The sequence below is a fragment of the Ovis aries genome, chromosome 15, assembly GCF_016772045.2.
Source record: "Ovis aries strain OAR_USU_Benz2616 breed Rambouillet chromosome 15, ARS-UI_Ramb_v3.0, whole genome shotgun sequence".
Lineage (NCBI taxonomy): Eukaryota > Metazoa > Chordata > Mammalia > Artiodactyla > Bovidae > Ovis > Ovis aries.
In genome coordinates, this window is record NC_056068.1 from 38,776,314 (window position 1) to 38,796,575 (window position 20,262).

The following is a 20,262-nucleotide window of genomic DNA, read 5'->3' on the forward strand; positions in this document are numbered from 1 at the left end:
GAAGGACCAAAATGAAAAGCAACAGAATCAATCACAAAGAATACTAAAGAAGTAAAAAATTTTAAGAAAATTTAAATTCTAATAAATACCCTCTAAGTCATTCAACAAGAATACCGCCCATCCATCAAATAATAAACTACTATGAAAAAGGAATAGAGAATAAGAAAGCACTGGAAATCATAAATGCAAATGTGTGTAGAAAATTCAATCAATAAATATCAGAATTACCAACTGAATTTAAGAAGGTCACCAGTTATAAAGTTTATATATATATATATATATATATATATATATAAATGTATCTCTGCTAACTGCTAAGTCACTTCAGTCATGTCCGACTCTATGTGACCCCATAGATGGCAGCCCACCAGGCTCCCTCGTCCCTGGGATTCTCCAGGCAAGAACACTGGAGTGGGTTGCCATTTCCTTCTCCAATGTATGAAAGTGAAAAGTGAAAGTGAAGTTGCTCAGTCGTGTCCAACCCTTAGCGACCCCGTGGACTGCAGCCCACCAGGCTCCTCCATCCATAGGATTTTCCAGGCAAGAGTACTAGAGTGGGGTGCCATTGACTTTTCCAAAATGTATCTCTATACACCAGCAAAACACAGGAAACAAAGTTTAAAAAAAAAAAAAACTATACCACTTATAATACCATACAAAAGCCCCCAAAATTATGGACAATAACAACTAGCAATTGATAAGGATATAGAGTAACTAGAATTCATGTACACTGCTGAAGAGAATGAAAAATGATTCAGCTGATGATAGGAAAGTCTGGCAGTCTCTCAAAAAGTTAAACACATAATTCTCATGACTCTGCAATTCCACTCCTAGGTTGTTTAGTCCCTCAGTCATGTTCAACTCTTTGCAACCCAATGGACTGCAGTGCGCCAGGCATCCCTGTCCATCACCAACTCCTGGAGCCTGCTCAAACTCATGTCCATGGCATCGGTGATGCCATCCAACCATCTCATCTTCTGTAATCCCCTTCTCCTCCTGCCTTCAATCTTTCCCAGCAACAAGGTCTTTTCCAATGAAATGTTCTTCGCATCAGGCGGCCCAACTATTGGAGTTTCAGCTTCAACATCAGTCCTTCCAATGAATATTTAGGACTGATTTTCTTTAGGATTGACAGGTTAGATCTCCTCGCTGTCCAAGGGACTCGCAAGAGTCTTCTCCAGCACCACAATTTGAAGGCATCAATTCTTCTGTTTTCAGCCTTTAAAGTCCAGCTCTCACATCTGTACATGACGAGTGGAAAAACCAGAGCTTTCACTATACGGACAGTTGCAGGCAAAATAATATCTCTGCTTTTTAATATGCTGTCTAGGTTTGCTGTTTTCTTCCAAGGAGCAAGTGTCTTTTAATTTCATAGCTGCAGTCACTGTTCACAGTGGTTTTGGAACCCAAGAAAATAGTCTGTCACTGTTTCCATTGTTCCTCATCTATTTGCCATGAAGTGATGGCACTCCTAGATATATACCTCAAAAGAACTGCAAATAGGTACTCAAAAAAGTACATGTATACACCTGTTTACAGTAGCAGTGTTCACAACAGCCCAAAAATATAAACAGCCCCCAAATCACTAAATGAATGGATCAACAAATCATGGTATATACATAGAGAGTCTACTCATTCATAAAAAGGAATGAAGTATACTGAAATGTACTACACAATGAGGATGAATCTCAAAAACATACTAACTTTAAAAGGCCAGATATAGAAGATCACATACTACAGGATTTCATTTACATGAAATAACCAGAATAGATAATCCATAGAGACAGAATGCACACTAGCAGTTGGCAGGGGCTGAAGGGTGAGAAACCTATATGCAAGTCAGGAAGCAACAGTTAGAACTGGACATGGAATAACAGAATGGTTTCAAATAGGAAAAGGAGTACGTCAAGGCTGTACATTGTCACCCTACTTATTTAACTTATATGCAGAGTACATCATGAGAAATGCTGGGCTGGAAGCAGCACAAGCTGGAATCAAGATTGCCAGGAGAAATGTCAATAACCTCAGATATGCAGATGACACCACCCTTATGGCAGAAAGTGAAGAGGAACTAAAAGCCTCTTGATGAAAGTGAAAGAGGAGAGTGAAAGAGTTGGCTTAAAGCTCAACATTCAGAAAACAAAGATCATGGCATCTGGTCCCATCACGTCATGGCAGATAGATGGGAAAACAGAGGAAATAGTGGCAGACTTTATTTTGGGGAGCTCCAAAAATCACTGCAGATGGTGACTGCAGCCATGAAATTAAAAGACACTTACTCCTTGAAAGGAAAGTTATGATCAACCTAGATAGCATATTCAAAAGCAGAGATATTACTTTGCCAACAAAAGTCCTAGACGGTCAAGGCTATGGTTTTTCCAGTGGTCATGTATGGATGAGAGAGTTGGACTGTGAAGAAAGCTGAGCGCCGAAGTATTGATGCTTTTGAACTGTGGTGTTGGAGAACACTCTTTAGAGTCCCTTGGACTGCGAGGAGGTCCAACCAGTCCATCCTAGAGGAGATCAGTCCTGGGTATTCAATGGAAGGACTGATGCTGAAGCTGAAACTCCAATACTTTGGCCACCTCATGCAAAGAGTTGACTCATTGGAAAAGACCCTGATGCTGGGAGGGATTGGGTACAGGAGGAGAAGGGGACAACAGAGGATGAGCTGGTTGGATGGCGTCACTGACTTGATGGGCGTGAGTTTGGGTAAACTCCGGGAGTTGGTGATGGACAGGGAGGCCTAGCATGCTGCGATTCATGGGGTTGCAAAGAGTTGGACACGACTGAGTAACTGAACTGAACTGAACTGAACTGAAGGGTGAAGAGAGTGGGCAATGGAGGAAAACTACTTAAGGAGTTTTACTTTGGAGAGACAGAAATGTTTAGGAACTAGACAAAGGCAATAGCTGCACAACATTGAATGGAATAAATGTTAGTGAATTTTTCATTTTAAAATGATCAATTTTATATTATTTGAATTCTACCTTAATGAATTATTTTTGAAAATACCAAAAATTAGAAGTAAATGTAAAAGATACTAACTGAAAACTAAAAAATATTGACAGAAGTTAAATAATACTTAAATAAGTAGAAAGATGTGTATACTATATTCCTCAGATTCAACACATTAACCAAAGTTTAAGCTGTTTTTGTTTAGGTATAGAAACTAAGCCTCTAAAATGATACAGAAATGTAAAGGGCCAAGAGTAGCCAAGACAAACAGTAAGAACAAAGCTGGAGAACTTACATTATCATGTATTAAGATGTATTATAAAGCTACAGAAATATGGTATTGGGACAAGAAGAAAAGACTACAGTATATCATACCATGCACAAAAATGAATTCCAGGTAGACTATACATCCAAATGTGAAAGGCAGACTAGAATATGACACAGAACATCTCCACAGTTGGGTTAGGGAATCATTTATTAAATAGGACATAAGTAGTACTAATCAAAATGGAAAAATGTTGACAAACTGGAAACCACTAAAATTGAGTTCATCTCACACCACTATTAATAGACAGAAAAGGCAAACCAGGTAAAAGATATTTGTAGTAGCATGCGTAATGCAATTACTACCCAGAATATATGAAGAGCTACAAATTCAGTAAAAAGAAAAGAAAACTGGGAAAGGCCTGAAGAGATAATGACTAACATCTGACTTGCTTCAGATGTTAGTCAACCAAGTCCAGGAAGCACAGAGAGCCTCAGGCAGAATAAACCCAAGGAGGAACACACTGAGACACACAGTAGTAAAACTGACAAAAATTAAAGATAAACAATTAAAATCAACAAGGAGAAAATGACAAATAACATACAAGGAAAGGCCTACAAGGTTATCAGCTGATTTCTCAACAGAAACTCTACAAGCCAGAAGGGAACTGCACAATATATTTTAAGTGATTAAAGGTAAGAACCTACAAACAAGAACACTCAGCCAGAGTCTAGTTCAGATTTGATGGGGAAATCAAAAGCTTTACAGACAAGTAAAAGTTACCACCAAACCACTTATAAAACAAATACTAAAAGAACTTCTTAAGGCAGGAAACACAAGAAAAGGAAAAGACCTATAAAAAATAAACCCCAAACAAATGAAAATGGTAATAGGATCATAAACGGTGACAATTACCTTAAATGTAAATGGATTAAATGCATCAACCAAAAGACACAGACTGACTGGGTGGATAAAAACGGTGTATGCATTCACTTCCACTTACCACATCACTCTATTTAACCCCCCAAACTGTATGTAATTATTTTACATTGTTAGGTTAATCATGTTTCCATTATGGCTTGTAATTGTAATGATCTTTTATTTTTTGTCTGGCTATTGATTGTGAAAACTGATAAACATCTTTTACTTCTGAGATTATGTTACTATTGTTCATTTTAATAATACTGTATCCTGACTGGTCAACAGAAAATAATAGGATTCTATATCACTAAAACTACCATTTAATAGAAAAACCTGTAATTACTTTTTAAAACCCAGATGCACATTAGAATTACCTTGGAATTTTTTTTTTTTAATCCAAATGCCACAGGTATTTTTTTTCTACAAAGCTCCAGATGTGATTCTAATGAGCTGCCATGTTTAAAAACAACTGGACTTTTATAATGATCTTTTGCTTTTATCTAGTTTGTTTCACTTTTCCTATTTGTATTAAGTACTCTCATTTCATTTAGTTTATGTTTTCCAACTTCCCTATCTCTTTTTTGTTCTTTCTCAAGTTTTTATGAAGTGTAGAAAAGCTTTTGATACATATAAAAAGAGAGAGTATATATAAATGTATATATTATAGGAAACTTTAAATTTTTGCTTAGCTAAAAAATTAATGACATTTTGGTTCCATTTGTCTAAGTAGGAATAGAATGCCAGATTTCTAATTTATATTCACTCAAAACTTTTGATATAGTGGATTCATTCTGGCATCTAGCATTACTCCTAGAAGTCTCTAGTTCAGTTATTATTTTAGTGATTTTTTTTTTAAATTTGAATGAGGCTTGAAATCTCTAATCCAATTCTGAAAACATAAAGAAATATTGTGTTGTAAAAAACAAAACAGGAAACATGATACAGGATTAACTAAGGTACAGATTTTGTTCAAACTTCACAAAATTTTATGCCAGTGTCCACTATGTTTTCATACTTTCAAGATTCTACATTGTATTTAGTTGTAACGAACAGCTTCAGCTATATGCAACAAATACTGATAAATTCTCTTTTCATTTTTACTCTGTTACAAATATTTTCTACTTTTCCTTATAATGGCTTCTTAGATACATCCATCATTTAAAAGAAGACTTTAAATTTCCAAATACGATGGGGTTTTTTAAATGTCCTTGATATTAATTTCTCATTTAAATGCTTTCTTCTCTGCAATCACCCTCTGTTTTTTCCAGTCTTTTAATTTTATGGAAGTTTTCAATGGTTAAATCAAAGATTTCTCTGGGTAAATGTCAACCTGCACTTGAAAACATGTAGGTTATTTCCAACTATCTTTTGATATTGAATTCTAACATAATTCTACAGTGATAAGAGAACAAACTCTATGATTTCAATACCTGTAGACCATGAAATTTTTGCACCTTGTTTTAGATCCCTTGTTTTAGTTTCAGTGTTTCCTGGTTTATAGTCTATGGGAACTTGAACAGAATTTGTATCCTGTTGTGTGAAAATTGTATAAATCTTAATCATGTTGAATTAGTTCACAGTGCTTTTCAAGTCTACTACATCCTTCTACTTTCCTGTCTATTTGTTCTATTAATTTTTAAGAGTCTGATATTGAAACTCCAACTAAAACTCTTTTAATATCTACTTAAAAAGATAACTGTAATATATAGTGAAGCTATATGCAACTGTTTTCTGTATTTTCCAAGTCTCCTGCAAATGTATTATAACACTTTCATAATTTAAAAAATAAAAAAAAGATCAAAAATAAATAAATAAAAAGACTATTTCAAGACTTTGCCAACCCCAATTTAATTAAAACTAGAGCCTTAAAGTTGTCATAGGGGAGAAATGAAGAATAATTCTGCATCAATACAGCTAACAAATCTGGTAAATACTAATAACAACTACATACAAATATATGTCAAACACAGTATCCTGAGCAAACGACCTAGAACAAGTTATCTAATTCTCTGAGCTTCATCTCCTTCCTATGTAAAAATCTGTTCAACAAATATTTATTAAGCACCTACCAGATACCAGGCACCAGAAAGTTTTCCAGAGGTGTACACATGCATTTAAGACAGAAAAAGATACTAAGCAAATTTTCCCTTTAATCACTGAGGATTTATAGCCTGAATACATGCTTGGCTCAATCCTAAAAATAACACATCTAAGTACTTTCTTCCTTATCTATCAGGGAGAACACTCTCCCTACAAAGCCTAAATAGCCAGTTTGTTAACATCAAATAACAAAAATTTTTACCAAACTTAATACTCTCTCCTTAAGAGTATAAAGACTAAGAAAGCTATAAAATGAAACTGCTTATTAGTTTCAGGTATTTAGCTTAAAACTATCTGCAGGTGATTTTATCTTTAGGGTTTTCTTCATGGAAGAAAGAACAGATTTCCACAATTCCCCAACTTTATCACAATGCAACCACAAACTTTACAAGCACCAAGTATTTTTACATTGTCTCCAGGTATTCTTGATCCCCCCACCCACCAATACACTTTACCCTATTAACTTACTGGCAAAGCAAGTACAAATGAGAATTTTTTTAAGCAAAGTCTAGACTGATCGCATTTTCCACAGAGTCGTGTCGGTATGGCCGAAAACTACCAGAAAAGCAGAAGCCAGGAGAGAAATGCTGCCAATCCTTCCAGAACATGCAGTTTAGATTCTTACTGTGTGATTTTACTGAAATGAAAAGATATCTAACGCTCCTATGATCAGTTGAAAAGTATCTGAAGCACTGCAAGAATTAGAAAAGCAGCAGTATTATTTCCATGTGCCAGGGCAGAGAAGCAGTGAAACATGACTCATATTTATTTTCACTGTTCTTGAGCTGTCTTAGGAAAACCACCGAGCAGTGGCAGCTGGGTACCTTCTTCAAAAAGTACCTTATCCTTTATGGTTCAAAAGTTAAAGAGGCAGAAATCTTTTGGAAGACCAGCAAAATGATGGGTACCAAATATCACAATTACTTTCAAGGCTTTCTTGCTAAAGTGGGTTTTGCTAGTGGGTTTTTATTATGCATGTAAACTTACATTAAGAGAACATATTACAAAGCTACTGAAACTAAGATACATTCACTTGCTAGAAGCTCAAGTCCAGGCTCTGCCACTTTGAAGCCATGAGATCCTAAGATAAAACTACTCTGAACCTGTTCCCTTATTCATAAAAGGAGAACATGCAGGTCTCATGGGCAAAAAGAGCCTGAAAGGGAAACAAACAGAGAAACCACAGATAATTCTAAGACAACACCCACCCAATCAACATAAACTGCACCTGTGTAAAATAACTGTATTCTCTTAAAGTCCTAATATTAATGAGAAGCCAACTATGTTGTCCCATTACTTTTAGATAAGTAAAATTACTTTTAGTTAAGATAAAATTACTTTTAGTTAAGATAAAATAATTAGGTAAGTTTTCTCTCATTTTCAACCTGTAAAAAAAGTGTTATTTAAATAGACAAAGCAATCAAAGTGAGAGATTGAGGTACTACAAAACCAAGAAAACCATAAAAATCTGCCCCCAAAAAGTAGCTCTTTAGTGCCAAGAAATGGGAGTTCCTTTGCCTATATTGGGCTTCCCTAGTGGCTTAGAGGGTAAACCATCCACCTGCAATGCAGGAGACCCGGGTTCAATCCCTGAGTCGGGAAGATCCCCTGGAGAAGAAAATGGCAACCCACTCCAGTACTCTTGCCTGGAAAATTCCTTGGACAGAGGAGAGTCGGAGGCTGCAGTCCATGGGGTTGCGAAGAGTCGGACACGACTGAGTGACTTCACTTTCTTGCCTATATTAAAGCTAAGAACAACTCAAATTAAAATTTTAACACATTTCAAGTAGTTGTTTCAGACACTTGCTAAGCAGAAAGACACATGTGAACAGTAGGAGATTAGGATATGGTGGGAGGAAGGAACAAGGCAGATCCATGGGCTTGAAGTAAAGTTTTACAGAAGACTCACCAGTGATAAGAAAAATAAATAATAAAGGCAAGACAGGAAAAGGAGAGATTAAGCACAAAAAACTGTATCTCTCATGCTTTCAGATACAATTTCCTACAAGTCTTCTTAGTAATTTTTCTTGCTTAATGCAGGTAGACTCTTTAATAGTTAAAACTCAAAGGCTGTAGACTTTACCAGTATTTCCCTGAAGGCCATTTCCAGAGGCACCCAACAAAGAGAATGAGAAAGGAAAAGGTCTCCTGTCAAACTCAGAATTTGACTCACAAGGCCACCAAGGTGGACTTAATTATTACCATTATCAGTTTAAATAAAAAGACAACATTCTTGGGTTAAGAAGTAAACATTCATCAAAGGTTAGTGGATTTATTTCCAAGTCTACTCTACCCAATCCACTGAAAGACTTTTCCTAAACATAATTATTTATTGGGATAAATTTTAAAAAACCACCCCAGGGTAGTAGAGGTAATAAGATAAGGCAGACAAGAAGCTCTGAGAGCATAAGGTCTTGCTTAAGATTGATTACAAAATTCAAACATGTTTCTACAAACACCTGTAACAATATATACAAATATCTATACCTATAGATAAATAAATACTACATACTACACTTAACTACCTTTGAAAAACAGTGAGTTTTGTGTAATGGAGCATGGGCTCAGAAGTTTGTACTCCCAAATTGTCACTAATGGCACATGGATTACTTTGAGCTGAAGGAAGTGAGATCTAACATATGCAGAAAGAATTCTTCTCAGACCTTCTCTCATTTGATTAAAAGCAGAAACTTCCAAGAAATGAGGGCTGTCATAATGAGGACTCTCTGGGTGAGTTCTATGGTGATAAAGAAGATGGAAAGTTAGCACCAAGATGCAAAAACTTTACTAAAATAACCTATATCTTCTATTAGTTTTCCCACATATTTACCTTCCCAAAATATATTGCCCCTAAAGTCCAAACTCCTTTGTGTCTAGTCACACCTCCATAATTTATAACCCTTTTTAATACGGTATATAAGCTCTCAAGTCTCAAGGTGAAAACCACCTCTTTTTGGGTCTTCACTTTTCTGTGATGCCCTTATGCAAGCTTAAAAAATGTATGTATGCCTTTTCTATTAATCTATCTTTTGTCTTTTTGATTTGCAAGCCTCAGTCATAGAGCATAAAGGGATAGAAGAAAAGTTTTTCCTCCCCTACATAAACTATTAAAAAACTAAATCTCTAGTGAGGCCATTTTCAGTATTCTATTGAATCTGGTCCTGTTACAAACTGTTTCCTGATAAGTAAGTTAGGCTCTCTTTGTGGAACAAACCTTTCAGACAACCCAATGCCATAATGCAGTAGGGACCTGAGTCTGGCAGGGCTGGGCTGAAATCCAGGTGCACTCATTTCTCTTGGGGGTGATCTTACTTATCTGTTTGTTTCTGCAGTTTCCTCATCTCTAGAAACATATAGACAGCATATATACCTCCCATCCTTCACTTCATGGCGTTTGTGTAAGATTAAGGCTGGGCACATAATTACATTTCTGTATTCACCTTTCCTCTATTTCTTTGTCAATGATTTCTCAGTATAGTCCCTCAACAATTAGTCTGATCTATAATATTTCAGTCTAAAAATAATTAATCTTTTTTTTCCTGCAAATCATCATTTACTTATGGGCATAATTTTTAGACTAGGAAAAAAAAATTTTATTACCAAAGTAAAAATGCAAGTGAAGTTGCTCAGTCATGTCCGACTCTTTGCAACCCGGTGGACTGTAGCCTACCAGGCTCCTCCATCCATGGGATTCTCCAAGCAAGAATACTGGAGCGGGTTGCCATTTCCTTCTCCAGGGGATCTTCCCAGACCTGGGATCGAACCCAGGTCTCCTGCATTGCAGGCAGACGCTTTACCCTCTGAGCCATTAGGGAAGCCCAATTCATAGCTAATTATCTCTGGATTATATACTATTATAGTCACATGCACATAAACTCATTTTTTAATTATGAGAAGGAAATTAATGATTTTAGGAGGTTTAAACTAAACCTCTGAGGACTGAAAAAGAGAAGAGGTGGTTCAGCTTATACTGACGTGAGACACAGATTCATGATTAATCTCAAAGGCCAAGATATAATATACTGTATGATATACCACCTTTTATGGAAAAAGAATGAAAAAATGAATGCATATGTTTATAAATAAATATATTTTTCTAGAAAAAAAGCCAAAAACTTGATAATAACAATTGCCTCTGGGAGGGAGAACTGGATAACTCAGGAAGAGAAATTATGGACATTTGTTTTTCACTATATATCCAGTGCATGTGTTATGTATTTTTAAAAACCACTATTTTTGTAAAATAGAAAAATCAGAAGGCATCAAAAATATTTGAAAGAGTATATTTTCCCATCAATTAGCCAGACTCCATTATCTTTTGTCCTCTAACAATTTACAAACTCCCTTTCATCTAAGAGGAAAAAAAACTTTGAAAAATCTTTTTAAAGTGAAAATAGAAGAGTATCATTGTGTAAAGATACACAGTATTTAGCTTTCTTCTGGTAATCTTTATGACCTGAGCTTTTCCTTTTTCTTTCATTTATCTTTGGCTGTGCACATTTTCATTTATTTTGGCCTTTGCTGCTATGTGAGTCTTCCTCCAGCTGCAGCAAGCAGGGGCTACTCTCTAGTTGTGGTGTGTGGGCTTCTCACTGCAGTGTCTTCTCTTGTTGTGGAGCACAGGCTCTAGGGCTCCTGGACTCTAGAGCACAGCCTCAATAGTTGTGGCACACGGGGCTTAGCTGCTCCGCATGTGGGATCTTCCCAGACTAGGGATCGAACCTATGTCTCCTGCATCGGTAGGCAGACTCTTTACCACTGAACTAACGGGGAAGCCCTCCATTTCTTTATTAGATGGAAAACCTACTAAATTAAAAACAAGAAGGTGCTTTAACTGCGAAACTGCTGTTTAACAAGATTTTAACAGGCTGGATTTCCTAAATGGAATGTGAGAAATTCTTCCCCCATCAGGATAACGTTGATCTTTGGATCAGATACCCCTCTCTCCCATCTCCTGAGAGGACCTCTACATTCATTATGCTCACCAAGGAATCAAGTACACAAAAGTACCAAATATTGCAGTGAAGGTCTGCAGTGAGATTGGCTCTACCTGTATGTTTTCTTTCTGTACCAGTATTTACTGAACACAGACAGTAAAAGCTGACAAGATAGTTATAGTTCTAAGTTTTAGCTGCTATAAATTTGTTTAGAAAAACTAAGCACCGAATACGAAAGTCTCTAGACAATGTCCAAACATTCATTCCAGCTTCCTATAAATTTCCACCTACAGTTATACCTTAAAGTAGAATCTGTTTAGCTGTCTTCCTCTTAAAAACTGACTCCTCTGTGCCTCTAACATGTAACTAACCCAAAGTAAATAACCTACCAATGGAGACAGTGGGGAAAACAAAGAATAACCCACTTCTCTATCGTTTCATGGGGAGTCACTGACGACTCCCAGTTAGGGACAATTCTGTGCTTAACACAGTCATATCCAATGCTGTTCTGTCACACCATCCTACACCTCTAAGCTGGGGGACAACTCGGCAGGAGTACTGAAGGAAACTCAAGAAGCAGTAGGACAGAATGCTGAGCTGAATGGCCTTTTAATATCCCTTAGATCCTATGACTGAAAAACAAAACCACAACAAAAAAAAACTTCAAATATTCTTAAAAGGGGGGAATTAACTTCAAAATATTTTGAACCAAGTGTTGGCAGAGGTTTTCTGTAAAGGGTCAAGTAATAAATATTTTCGGCGTGTGGGCCATACAATCTTAGCAGCAACTACTCAATTCTGCCATTTGGGGCACAAAATCAGCCATGACCAATAAGCAAATAGACATGGTTGTGTTCCAGTAAACTTTATTCACAAAAACAGGAAGACAGTTCGTAGGCCATAGTCTGCCAACCCTTGTTATTTCTAAATAAAGATTCTGAATATTTCACATTCAGAAAAATGAACTAAGAAAGGTATCAATGGGAAACCAGCACAGTCTAAATATTCATTGCCTATGATTCCACTATTACTAGAGCTAATGTGCATATCACTAAAATGGACAGTAAATACTTGACTGTTATATCTTTAAAAAAAAAAATCAATAAATGAATGCCAGGTTTCATTTATACAGATATGCCACAAACAAAGACATGACCGATAGCCTTTTTTAGACAGACTAAAAATATCTTTATTTTTAAAAGGGAAGTCCATTAAGTTGTTCAGGGCTGAAGCCTGGGCAAGACAGTTTTGGAGAAAAGGCTACAAATGAAGAAGAACATGGAGTATACAATTCAGTCATAAGACTCCGAAACCCTAGACCACTACCATGTTCAAAAAATCTTGATACAATAATCAAAAAATAACACAGAAGGTAAAGAGGTCAAGAGCTAACCCCAACACTGTGGAAGATACAAAGTTTGTTTATATTCTTTGTAGAGCACAGGCTCAATAGTTGTGGCACACCGCCTTTCGGGCTTTAAGTAATAGGTCTAAAAGTACCTATTCTTTTCTACATAAAAGTATTACATGGCTAAAGGAATGGGATTGGAAGCAGAAAAGAGACTAAAGTGAAGAAAGTGAAGTCGCTCAGTCATGTCCAACTCTTTGCGACCCCATGGACTGTAGCCCACCAGGCTCCTCCCTCCATGGGATTCTCCAGGCAAGAGTACTGGATTGGGTTGCCACTTCCGACGCAGGGATCAAACCCCGGTCTCCTGCCTTCCAGGCAGACGCTTTAACCTCTGAGCTACCAAGGAAGGCCAAGCACATAGTAAATATTACCTAAGTATGAAAAATTCCCCCAAAAGCTACACTGAGTTACAATGATGACCATGAGGATATCCCATATACATAACTTCTGCTTCTTCCTTATTGTTTTTCCATTTGTTTTCCACTAAAAGGGAAATTGAGATTAGGTATCTGTAACTGCTAGGAATTAATATCTTTCTAATCTAGAAGTTCATGAACAGGATTGCGTGGAGGTGGGTATCCAAGGACACTTAGTTTCGTGAAAAATACTTTTCTGAGTGTGTTTATATATGTGTGTGTACAAGTGTGCAATCCCATGCTTATATCTCTACATTATTCTAGAGGAAAAAATCCACTGCTTTTATCAGATTCTCAAAAGGGTCAATAAGTCTAACAGTAAAAAAATACTATCAAATTTTAGAAATACTATGTGTGTATGCTAGAGGGAAGAGGACCTAAAATGCAGAGAACAGAGCTTCTTCAAGGTCACGGATTAAAAACCCCATTCACATATAATCTGGAGTGAAAAGTGAAAGTGTTAGTCATTCAGTCGTGGCCAACTCTTTGTGACCCCATGGTCTGTCCATGGAATTCTCCAGGCAAGGATACTGGAGTGGGTTGCCATTCCCTTCGCCAGGGGATCTTCCTGACCAAGGGATCAAACCTGGGTCTCATCTGAGCTATCGCGGAGGCTGGAGTAAAAATGTGTGAACGGTTTAAAACATAATTATACCGATCTCTCTCGAAGCCTGTTATGGATTGGATTGTGTTCCTCCTAAAAAGACATGTTGAAATCCTAATCCCTAGGATTTCAGAATGTGACTTATTTGGAAACAGGGTCACTGACGTATAATTAGTTAAGGTAAATGATATAACACTGGAGCAAAATGGGTCTCTAATTCAACATCACTGGTGTCCTTAAGAGGAGATGCAGTCGAAGACAGAGATACACAGGGAGAACTCCACCTGATAACAAAAACAAAACTAGAGTTACACATCGGAGCTACAAGCAAAGGAATACCAAAACTGCTAAGAAAAAAATCAGTAAGAGGCAAGGAAGGACTCCCTTACAGGTTTCAGACACACCATGGATTTTGGACTTCTAACCTCCAGAACTGTTAGACAATAAATTTCTGTCATTTTAAGCCATCCAATTTGTAGTACTTTGTTACAGCAACCCCAGGAAACTAATAGAAGGTCAAATATCACAGTAACTAAAATTAAAGTACAAAACAAAAGGCTTTCTAAAGATGATCATGTGTCCTTATGACCTAATAAACACATCATGGGCACTTTCCAACAAACATGACAGTTTCAATTACCAAAACACACTCTACTAAATAGTTAATTAAGAGATGGAATGGCTTTTCTAAAGGGATACAGGCAAGAACAGAAGAAAAAAGTTTTATGTATCAGAGATAAAAGACCAAAATAAAAACATCAGATCCCAGAACAAATCAACGGGATATATCACTGACTGTTCATCTAAATACTGTATACAGATAAATAGTGTACACTGATAAATTTCAGTATACAGTAGCAGATTCAGGGAAAGCAGTGTTCTGATTATCTACTGCTATGTAACAAAATCACACTAAAACTTAATGTCTGAAAACCACACAATACACAATAATCATTTTTATCTTGTCTCACTGTATCTCAAAGTTAGGGATTTGGAAGAGCTCTAATAAGCAGTTTTAGCTGAACAGTTCCAGCTCCTGCTGTTAACAGTCATGTACTCTGTCCACATGAGGCAGTCTGGGATAGCATGGCAATCTCAGGCTATAACCTTAAAGGCTGCTGAAGACTTCAAAACCAGTATTTTGTTGAGTTGGATAGGGAGCTCACCTTTTCTGACCACCCCTTATTGCTCACAAGTGAATCACATGATCACCCAAATTTAAGGGAAAGGGGCATAAAATGCCACCTCAGGATAAGAGAATAATCAAGGTCACACCAAAAGAACATATGAGAAGGAAGATATTGTTACAACTACCTTCAGAAAATGCAATCTGCCACAGAGAATATGGTAAAGTGACTGATATTACTCTTGAAATGGTCAACCCTTTGAAACTGTCCCACAGGTTATCAAACTGATGACTAAAAGAAATTCTTGAGCTTGTCTTCAGTTCAGTCGCTCAGTCGTGTCCGACTCTTTGTGACCCCATGAATTGCAGCATGCCAAGCCTCCCTGTCCATCACCAACTCCCAGAGTTCACCCAGACTCACCTCCATCGAGTCTGTGATGCCATCCAGCCATCTCATCCTCGGTCGTCCCCTTCTCCTCCTGCCCCCAATCCCTCCCAGCAGCAGAGTCTTTTCCAATGAGTCAACTCTTCGCATGAGGTGGCCAAAGTACTGGAGCTTCAGCTTTAGCATCATTCCTTCCAAAGAAATCCCAGGGTTGATCTCCTTCAGAATGGACTGGGTGGATCTCCTTGCAGTCCAAGGGACTCTCAAGAGTCTTCTCCAACACCACAGTTCAAAAGCATCAATTCTTCAGCGCTCAGCCTTCTTCACAGTCCAACTCTCACATCCATACATGACTACTGGAAAAACCATAGCCTTGACTAGACAGACCTTAGTCAGCAAAGTAATGTCTCTGCTTTTGAATAGGCTATCTAGGTTGGTCATAACTTTTCTTCCAAGGAGTAAGCGTCTTTTAATTTCATGGCTGCAGTCACCATCTGCAGTGATTTTGGAGCCCAAGAAAATAAAGTCTGACACTGTTTCTACTGTTTCCCCATCTATTTCCCATGAAGTGATGGGACCGGATGCCATGATCTTCGTTTTCTGAATGTTGAGGTTTAAGCCAACTTTTTCACTCTCCTCTTTCACTTTCATCAAGAGGCGTTTTAGTTCCTCTTCACTTTCTGCCATAAGGGTGGTATCATCTGCATATCTGAGGTTATTGATATTTCTCCCAGCAATCTTGATTCCAGCTTGTGCTTCTTCCAGTCCAGCGTTTCTCATGATGTACTCTGCATGGAAGTTAAATAAGCAGGGTGACAATACACAGCCTCGACGTACTCCTTTTCCTATTTGGAACCAGTCTGTTGTTCCATGTCCAGTTCTAACTGTTGCTTCCTGACCTGCATATAGATTTCTCAAGAGGCAGGTCAGGTGGTCTGTATTCCCATCTCTTTCAGAATTTTCCCCAGTTTATTGTGATCCACACAGTCAAAGGCTCTGGCATAGTCAATAAAGCAGAAATAGATGTTTTTCTGGAACTCTCTTGCTTTTTCCATGATCCAGCAGATGTTGGCAATTTGATCTCTGGTTCCTCTGCCTTTTCTAAAACCAGCTTGAACATCAGGGAGTTCACGGTTCACGTATTGCTGAAGGCTGGCTTGGAGAATTTTGAGCATTACTTTACTAGCATGTGAGATGAGTGCAACTGTGCAGTAGTTTGAGCATTCTTTGGCATTGCCACTAGCTTTGTTGGTAGTGATGCTTTCTAAGGCCCACTTGACTTCACATTCCAAGATATCTGGCTCTAGATTAGTGATCACATCATCATGATTATCCGGGTCATGAAGATCTTTTTTGTACTGTTCTTCCGTGTATTCTTGCCACCTCTTCTTAATATCTTCTGCTTCTGTTAGGTCCATATCATTTCTGTCCTTTATCGAGCCCATCTTTGCATGAAATGTTCCCTTGGTATCTCTAATTTTCTTGAAGAGCTTGTCTTACAAAACAGCAACTAAGGGAACACCTTTTTAAAAACCCTTCTGCTTGGAATCTGCTTCCATCGATCAAACTCATCTTCATTATTTCTTCTGACTCTTTAAACACCCGCTACAGATATACCTCTGTAGAATGGGTCCCTACAGTATCAGAGGCTTATGCTGCTTTTCAGAAACTTGGAGTCAGCTCTTATCCAGTTTAAGCTGGCTAAGATTTTTGGCTGGGACCACTGACACTAAAAGGGCTTCCCTGGTGGTGCAGAGGTTAAAGCGTCTGCCTGCAATGTGGGAGACCTGGGTTCGATCCCTGGGTCGGGAAGATCCCCTGGAGAAGGAAATGGCAACCCACTCCAGTATTCTTGCCTGGAGAATCCCATGGATGGAGGAGCTTGGTGGGCTACAGTCCACGGGTCGCAAAGAGTCGGACACAATTGACTGACTTCACTGACGCTAAAACTGGGCCTATGCAAGTGTCCAACAAATGATGTCAGAGGGCTCAAAAATCCACCCTTAGATCATGCTAATTTGAACATGCATCTCAAGAAGCAGCATGTAGCTTAGATACACCTGCAATGAATATTGATTACCTCAGCTTTTCCCTACCAGCATTCACCTTTCCCCATGCCTAATACCACCCTGCTTCTTTATTCCATAAAGACTACAAACCCCTTGCCTTCAGGGAAGTGAATCTGAGATCTGTTCTCCTACACCTCCTCACTTGGCTGCCTCCTGAATAAACTCCTCTACTGCAAACCTTTGGGTCTGTTGCAAGCATTTTGGCCTACTGCATATAAGGCAAATGAACCTGGTTTAACAATACATTTAATCCATGTCTGACCTATTTCATAGGAAATATTTAAGCCGCCTAAAATGCCTTTTAAAAACACAGCCCATGGGTCTCATATTTTAAAGTACAGATGATTCTTGAATAACACAAGTTTAAACTACATGGGTACAATTATGCACAGATTTTTTTTCAATAAATGCATACTACAGTACTGTATAACATAGTCGGTTGAACCTGAGGATCCAGAATCATAGAGTGCTATTTCTTAGTCTGACTCTTGGCAATCCCGTGAAGACTGTAGCCCACCAGGCTCCTCTGTCCATAGGGATTCTCCAGGCAAGAATACTGGAGTGGATTGCCATGACCTCCTCCAGGGAATCTTTCCAACCCAGGGATCAAACCCAGGTCTCCCACACTACAGGCAGATTCTTTACCATCTGAGCCACCAGGAAAGCAAGCCCACAGATACAGAGGGCCAACTGTAAAATTACACATAGATTTTTTTTTACATCCATGAGGACTGGCACCCCCACTGCTGCTCCAGGGTCAACTGATTTTGCCTAACAAATAATCTCATTCACTTAATAAAATTTTCATTTCCCCATATTCACTTAACTGTGAATTTCTAACCAGTAGATTTCTACTTGGAGTTGACATACCTGCAGCCAAAAACAACCCAATTCATTCTAGTTAGACTATTATTGTAAGTGAGCATATATTTTCTTTTAAAATTTTTGATAGACTCTCATCTAGAGGTATATTGAGAACCACTAACATCTTTTTACTATATTTTAATAACTCTAGAATCTTTATTTATATAAAGATTAAAGATTAACTTTAAAAAAATAACTCAAGAGTCTTAAGTCTTTTGCTTAAGACTCAACATAAATGAAAACCTCCTCTGTAAGTGAGCTGTAAACAACAAAAAAAGGGCGAAAATCCAAACTCAAAATGTACAAGTTGGTAAGAATAGTGGGTTCCTTTTTGCTTTCAAAAATTAAGGCTTACAAAGCATTTTTCCCACAAACAAAAGAATAGCTCTAGCATCTTGGTTTTCAATAAAAGATGCTAGTGTCTAACCCTGTTGTAAGCACCCATTGAAGTAAATATAATGGCCACTCTGTTTGCCTACACAGATACTGATGCCAATATTTAACTCTCTATATCCAATTTTCCCCAATGTCTAGGATACTTCTCAGTAAGGAATCTCAGTAGGTTCATCAGTCCTTAGGGCACTACACAACTATTTTGAATACTGACATTGCTGTGTTAAGCAGGGCACTTTAACAAGTTAAAATGGCTCATTATCCTGGAAAATTACACATTAAGAAAAATCAAGACTCATAATTCCTTTGAATTATAAAAATTAAACACAAAAACATCTTTAAATATCAAGTTTTACTTCATCAGAGAGGAAATGTTAATTTTACAGCATTAAAATTACCAGCTGACAAGAAAACAAATTTTTCAGCAACACCCATTTTCTGTCCTTTCTGTCCCTTTCTTTCTGTACCAGTAGGGTAACATCTCTACCATAAAGCCTACAGAAGAAGGACTGTGCTCTTGTTAACACGTCTGGTCAAAAGCAATTCCACTGCTTGCAAAAACATGCATTCAATTCCATTCTGGGAGAAAACAATTCTTAAAAAATAATCTCCAAAGTCACACATGATTTTTCTTTAGATCAGTAATTGTGCTACAGGCTCTCCTTACCTTAATAAAAATATTTACATGTTAAGACATGTAACTTCTATCCTAATACTTTCAAACTCAGAAAAGTGAAATACCGTATACAAAGATATCCTAATATTTCAAGTGTATTACCAAAGATAAGATTTCTTAAACATCTACGAAACAGAGAAATCAAAATATCCTATTTTGCTTAAAAATTCATGAAAGTTGTCCACCTGAAAGTTGTCACAATATACCTAAAATTAATATAAAAATATTTCACTCTTTTCCTCTCTGGCTGCTTTAAGATCAGTAACCATCATGAATGAAACAGTAATTCTCCAGACCAGGGAGTTCATGACCAACCAAAAACAAATTGTCATCAACATCCTTCACCCTGGGAAGGCAAAAGTAGCTAAGATAGAAATTTAGGTAAAACTAGCCAAAATGTACAAGACCATTCCAGATGTCATCTTTGAATTTGGATTCAAATCCATTTTGGTAGTGGCAAGACAACTGGCTTTGGCAGGTTTTACAGAAAGAAAAATGAACCCAAACATTGACATGCAAGATATGGCCTATATAAGAAAAGACCTCAAAAAAACAACAAAAGGAACGAAGAACAGGATGAAGGAAGTCAAGAGGACTGCAAAGGCCAACCTTGGTGCTGGCAAAAAGTGAGCTGGAGACTGGACAACAGAAGGAGTAAAGATTCTGCAGTGACTGAGCAAATTTTTCATGAGGTGATTAATAAACTAAGAATGTTTATGTGAAATAAATATATATATACACTTCAAATTATTCAGCAAAATTAACTTTAACAGGAAAATGTTCCAGGTATACCCTGATCATTACATGTAGACTACACACAAGTTTATCCAAAGAACTGACTCAGGCAGGTTACTAATCATGTACCCTATGTGGTCTAATTTAAAGCTATTGAAGCCTATTCATGAAGATTAGTAATTTTAAGAACAAGATGACAGAATCAGATATTTCACTGGTTATAGAAGTAGTCAGACTTTGTTTAAAAGAGTTTTATTTAGTCTGATTATGATAGCAAATGTCTTTAACAATATAAAAGTGCTTTGAAGATCCTGCTATATGCTGTATTTCCTGTTTCTCTTGTGTCACTTTCTTATGAAGCCGCCTCAATCTGTTCCCAAGGCTGAACTTAAAAACAGGCTC

At 37.5% G+C, this 20,262-nt stretch overlaps 1 protein-coding gene and 1 pseudogene across 3 annotated transcripts in view; one reads left to right on the plus strand and one right to left on the minus strand.

Moving 5' to 3' along the window:
* FAR1 (fatty acyl-CoA reductase 1) overlaps window positions 1–20,262 on the minus strand; it is a 79,868-nt gene that overhangs the window by 44,870 nt on the left and 14,736 nt on the right. The window contains exon 2 of one of the 3 annotated variants that reach the window (XM_060399875.1): window positions 7,891–7,992. The exons of the other annotated variants lie outside the window; for them this stretch is intronic. The gene's annotated coding sequence lies outside the window, so the exon portion shown is untranslated. The remainder of the gene's footprint in view (window positions 1–7,890; window positions 7,993–20,262) is intronic. 3 annotated transcript variants of the gene reach the window in all.
* LOC121816686 (small ribosomal subunit protein eS24-like) lies at window positions 19,357–19,852 on the plus strand (annotated as a pseudogene).